We start from the raw sequence: 6,386 nt of genomic DNA on the forward strand, positions 1-6,386 counted from the left end.
TACCGCCCAAGAACATTCTTGGGGAGTAAACTCCAAAATCAAGCATAAAGGCCACCTAGTCCCATTTCCGTGTTAGGAAACTAACTAAGGACTTAGTGTATGATCATTAGAGGCTATAATCAAATCAAAATCACTTAGTTTGAGGAGTTTACCGCCAAGGAACAACCTCTTGGGCCGTAAACTCCAAGTAAAGGGCACAAATGAGTGCCTAGTGATCCTTTAGCCTTAGAACAAGAACCTAGAAGCCTTAAGCAAGTATTTTAGACCAACAAAACAATTAGAAACCAACTTTGGAAAGGAGTTTACGGCCAAGATGCTCCTTAGGCCGTAAACTCCAAGTTTTAGTGCCAAAAACCACTTCAAACTCTTCCTAAAGCTTAGTCTTATTTTTGGCAAGTACCTTAATGTGTTTAGGACCTAGATAACACATGAAAAGCATAAGTGTTGAAGAGTTTACGGCCAAGAGTATTTCTTGGGCCGTAAACTCCTTTAATGGGGTCAAAGAGCACCGTAGACACTTCCTTAGGCCAAGAAATTTTTGGGCAAGTACTGTAACAGCTCAAATTTTCAAATAAAATTTTCATTTAAAATAAAACATCATTATTCAACAAAAGAATTTATTCCAAGTTTATTGCAAAAATACAAATAACGAATCCCCAAGATCTTCAACAATGGCAGTGTGTACGTGTCACGCCGGCGCCTTCCCACGGTCATCACTAGTACCTGAAAAACATAAACACAACTGGTAAGCATAAATGCTTAGTGAGTTCCCCAATATACAACTTACACACATACGCCTTTCCCGGCCCTGACCTTCCGGTCCACATAACATTGCCTTCCGGCCCGTAAAGTAATTGCCTTCCGGCCCATAACATATCGCCTTCCGGCCCGTATTATATTGCCTTCCGGCCCATAGTATATTGCCTTCCGGCCCATAACATTTACAAAGCATAACACATATAACATAACACACATAGCACATATATCATACATCATACCTGTTCCCGCTATCACATAACATAATGCCTTCCGGCCCGGATAAACATACATAACATGTATAGCATCTACCTTTCCAGTTATAGCATAAATCACATATATCACATACGACCTTCCGGTCACACAGTCAAACCCTTCCGGGTGAAGTATAGTGAGAAGACTCACCTCGTAGTATGCAAGCTATAAACCCTTGGAGCTACTCGCACTCGATCCGCTAATCTGCAGACTCCCTATAATACCACATACCTTTATTAATGATCTTATCAAACAAGACAACTGTCCCTACTAATTACATACAGGTCAACGGTCAACTTGACCGGACTCGTCGAGTGCAAAGGCGACTCGGCGAGTCTAGACACCCCGACTCCACTCGCTGAGTCTAAAGAACGACTCGACGAGTCCCAGTAAGTCTTCAAGCAACTCGCTAAGTCTGAAGAACAACTCGGCGAGTCCTAGTGAATCTTCAAGCTACTCGCCGAGTCTGATCTTTGGACTCGGCGAGTCCTCGCCATGCAGTCAATCAACTGCCTCCTGTAATTCGCATGATTCCGTAATATATAGATATGGGACTTCCTGGACCTTTACACATACTATTACTGGGATTTAAACACTTGTAACAACACTATAATCTATCAAATCCTTAAATGGGTTTCCTAAACCCTAGATTCGTGTACAACACCAAAACTACAGAAATGATCCGAGGATTACCTGGAAAACGTGTTCCCTGTGTCCCCAACCTTCAGAGCTCAACCCCTTGATCCTCCTTTGATCACCACCTTGCCTCTCCTTGCCTAACAACCTCTTCAAGCTTCCACTAGCCTTCTCCCTTGCTCCAGATGCCCACAGTCGTTTAGGTTATCTTCAACCGGCCAAAAGACGAGACATGACGGCCCTAAAGACATTATATACGATCCAGAATCAAAACGGCTAGGGTTTCAGCTGAACAGCGTCGACTCGCCGAGTCCCTAATGGACTCGTCGAGTCCAGTCTCTGGAATTCGAGCTCGGACCGGCGTCTGTCCGCGTAACTCTTCTGTCGGCTCTGGGCGGTCAATAACCTCTGCCTCTCCTGTTGAATCTGTTCGGTCGTCTGAAGTACGATCTCTGTACTGCCCATCACTCTCTGTCCCACTTCTCCCCAGCAAATGGGACTCCGACACCTCCTACCATACAACAACTCAAAAGGTGGCATACCAATGCTCGAATGATGGCTGTTGTTGTAGGAAAACTCAGACAACGGCAAATTCGCATCCCAGCTACCCCCGAAGTCTAACACACATGCTCTAAGCATGTCTTCCAATGTCTGAATCGTCCGCTCGCTCTGACCGTCGGTCTGGGGGTGGTATGCGGTACTAAAATGCAGTTTAGTACCCAACTCCTCATGGAATTTCTTCCAGAACCTGGATGTGAAACGTACATCGCGGTCCGAAACAATAGAGATCGGCACTCCATGCCGAGATACTATCTCTCTCACGTATTACTCTGCCAACTTCTCTGCTGATGAACTTTCGCTAATGGCAAGGAAGTGTGTACTCTTTGTCAACCTATCCACAATCACCCAAATCGCATCGACTCCTCTGGCAGTTCTCGGCAATTTGGTGATGAAATCCATCGTGATCTGTTCCCACTTCCACTCAGGAATCTCCAAGGGCTGCAACTTACCATGCGGTCTCTGGTGCTCGGCCTTAACCCTACGGCAGGTCAAACACCTCTCAACGAACCAAGCGACGTCTCTCTTCATGCAAGGCCACCAATACTCCTTTCTCAAATCCAAATACATCTTCGTAGCACCGGGATGGATCGAGAATTTCGATCTGTGAGCCTCCTCCATCAAAGTAGCACGCGTACCGCCCACGAATGGTACCCAAATCCGACCCTGAAACGTCAGAAGTCCCCGTCCATCCATAACGAACTCTGAAATTAACCCAACGACCCGCTCCTTCTTCTGCATCCCGGATTTCACAACCTCGGCCTGTGCCCCACGAATAGCATCTAATACCGGAGTCATCACCGTCAATCTCAAACATACGTCCCGCAATGTAGTGCTCTCCGCCCTACGACTCAATGCATCGGCTACCACATTAGCCTTGCCTGGGTGGTATAGGATCTCACAGTCATAATCCTTAACCACGTCTAACCATCTCCTCTGACGCATATTTAGGTTGGGTTGATCCATCAAATACTTCAAACTCTTATGGTCTGTGTATATAGTACAACGAACCCCGTACAGGTAGTGACGCCAAATTTTGAGGGCGAACACTACTGCCCCCAATTCTAAGTCATGCGTGGGATACCTCGCCTCGTGAGGCTTCAGCTGCCTCGATGCATAGGCTATCACATGGCCCCTCTGCATCAACACTGCACCCAGTCCCGAAATCGATGCGTCGCAATATACGACAAAGTCCTCCATCCCTTCCGGGAGAGCTAATACTGGGGCTTCGCACAGTCTTTGATGAAGTGCCTCGAAGGAAGTCTGCTGCTCGGGTCCCCATGAAAATGTAACACCCTTCCGGGTCAATCTGGTGAGCGGCACCGCGATCTTGGAGAAGTCCCTAATAAACCTCCGATAATACCCCGCCAACCCAAGGAAACTCCTGATCTCAGAAGGTGACTTCGGTGCCTCCCAACTCATCACTGCTTCCACCTTGGCCGAATCAACCAATATCCCTGTCTGATTAACAACGTGTCCCAGAAATTGGACCTCCCATAACCAGAAGTCACATTTGGAGAATTTTGCATATAGCTTCTCCGACCTCAGTACCTCAAGGACCTCCCTCAAATGCCCCTCATGCTGCTCTCTAGACCGCGAATACACCAGAATGTCGTCGATAAATACAATCACAGACCAATCCAGCATCGGCCTGCATACCCTGTTCATGAGGTCCATGAACACTGCTGGGGCATTGGTGAGCCCAAAAGGCATCACCACGAACTCGTAATGCCCATACCGCGTCCTAAATGCTGTCTTCTGGACGTCCTCATCCCGCACTCTTACCTGATGGTACCCTGATCTCAAATCGATCTTGGAAAACCAAGATGCCCCTTGCAACTGATCGAATAGATCATCGATCCTCGGTAACGGATAGCGGTTCTTGACCGTCACCTTGTTCAGCTCCCGGTAATCGATACACATCCTCGTGACTCTTGCCGCACTTCGCGCAAGTGCGGCCCTTCGGACCTCCCATCCTCGAATCAGCGGACTTAGTCCGCTTGGCTGCCGGCTGAGGCTGAGCTGGCCGCTGATCCACCTGCCGAGACTCGGCCTCCTCCCTCGCCTGAGTCTCCAACTCGATCTCGCGCTTCCTGGCGTTCGCCTGAAGCTCAGTGAAAGTACGGTAGGTGGAGTTTGACACAGACTCCCGGATTTCCCTCTTCAAAACGCCCAAATACCGGCTCATCCGCGACTGCTCCGTAGATACCAGTTCAGGGCAGAACATTGCCCTCTCATGAAACTTCCGCGTGATCACTGCCACGGAATCAGTACCCTGCTTAAGGGTCAAGAACTCCTGAATCAATCGCTCCCTCTCCACCGGGGGAACGTACTCGTCCCTGAACATCTCCGTGAACCTCTCCCACGTCACCGTTGTAATCTCCGCCACAGTGAAGTTCGCCGTCACGAACTTCCACCAATCCTTCGCTCCCAGTCGGAGCTGGTTTAAAGCAAACCGTACCCTCAGGTGCTCCGGGCATGAGCAAGTATAAAAGCACCCCTCAATGTCGGCGATCCACCTCATCGCTGCAATCGGATCCTGTGTCCCATCGAACTCAGGGGGTTTCGTGTTGCTGAATTCTCGGAAGAGCAACGAATCGCCCCCTTGCGGCCTGGCAGCGGCCACTGCTGCGGTAGCGGCAACGACTGCAGCTTCGGTCAGTGCAGCGTACCGCTCCTCAAACTCCTCCATCAGGGTGGTCTTAATGGACCCAAACATCTCCGGGATCTCAGCCCGAACCGCCGCAGCTACCTCTTCCTGAATCATCTGACGAATCTCCTCGTCATTCATACCGCTCGAACTCGCTCCGTGGCGTGTCATAACCATGATGTCTCTGAAATACAACATAAAACTATCAGAGACTCCATCAAGTACATTTGTACTCGATAACGCAACCCTACTCAGTCTCCGGTATCCAGGGATTCTTACTTGGGTCTTCCACAGACCCGGTGTCTTCGGTAGTACGGGCTCAATACTACCGACCACACCGTATCAGTATTCGTCCCAAATCTTCCTCCCCAAACCCCGAATAATGAGTACTCTACCTCTAGTATGCACTATCTACTTGCATGCTACCAAATATCTCATATAAGCAATCTCCCTAGACTAAGGCATCACAAAACAGGCCTTTCTAGTCCTATCATGTATACCTAGTCTTCTAGCATGCATAACAATTCATAATTCAGTGCATAACATAACATTGTAAGGTATTTTGGGGATCTTTACCGTTCGGGCGCTGGCTGATCGTACACACTGCTCTGTTCTTGTTTTACCGCTTTACCATTTATGAAATGTTATGTCCTTCTTATTTTAAAAGATTTTTCCTCAAATCCTCGGTCTGAGTTCAGTTGCACCCGAAAGTACACCCGAATCCCTCAAACCAAGGCTCTGATACCAATTGTAACAGCTCAAATTTTCAAATAAATTTTTCATTTAAAATAAAACATCATTATTCAACAAAAGAATTTATTCCAAGTTTATTGCAAAAATACAAATAACGAATCCCCAAGATCTTCAACAATGGCAGTGTGTACGTGTCACGCCGGCGCCTTCCCACGGTCATCACTAGTACCTGAAAAACATAAACACAACTGGTAAGCATAAATGCTTAGTGAGTTCCCCAATATACAACTTACACACATACGCCTTTCCCGGCCCTGACCTTCCGGTCCACATAACATTGCCTTCCGGCCCGTAAAGTAATTGCCTTCCGGCCCATAACATATCGCCTTCCGGCCCGTATTATATTGCCTTCCGGCCCATAGTATATTGCCTTCCGGCCCATAACATTTACAAAGCATAACACATATAACATAACACACATAGCACATATATCATACATCATACCTGTTCCCGCTATCACATAACATAATGCCTTCCGGCCCGGATAAACATACATAACATGTATAGCATCTACCTTTCCAGTTATAGCATAAATCACATATATCACATACGACCTTCCGGTCACACAGTCAAACCCTTCCGGGTGAAGTATAGTGAGAAGACTCACCTCGTAGTATGCAAGCTATAAACCCTTGGAGCTACTCGCACTCGATCCGCTAATCTGCAGACTCCCTATAATACCACATACCTTTATTAATGATCTTATCAAACAAGACAACTGTCCCTACTAATTACATACAGGTCAACGGTCAACTTGACCGGACTCGTCGAGTGCAAA

This window comes from Lactuca saligna, chromosome 4 (assembly GCF_052625555.1).
Source record: "Lactuca saligna cultivar CGN05327 chromosome 4, ASM5262555v1, whole genome shotgun sequence".
Lineage (NCBI taxonomy): Eukaryota > Viridiplantae > Streptophyta > Magnoliopsida > Asterales > Asteraceae > Lactuca > Lactuca saligna.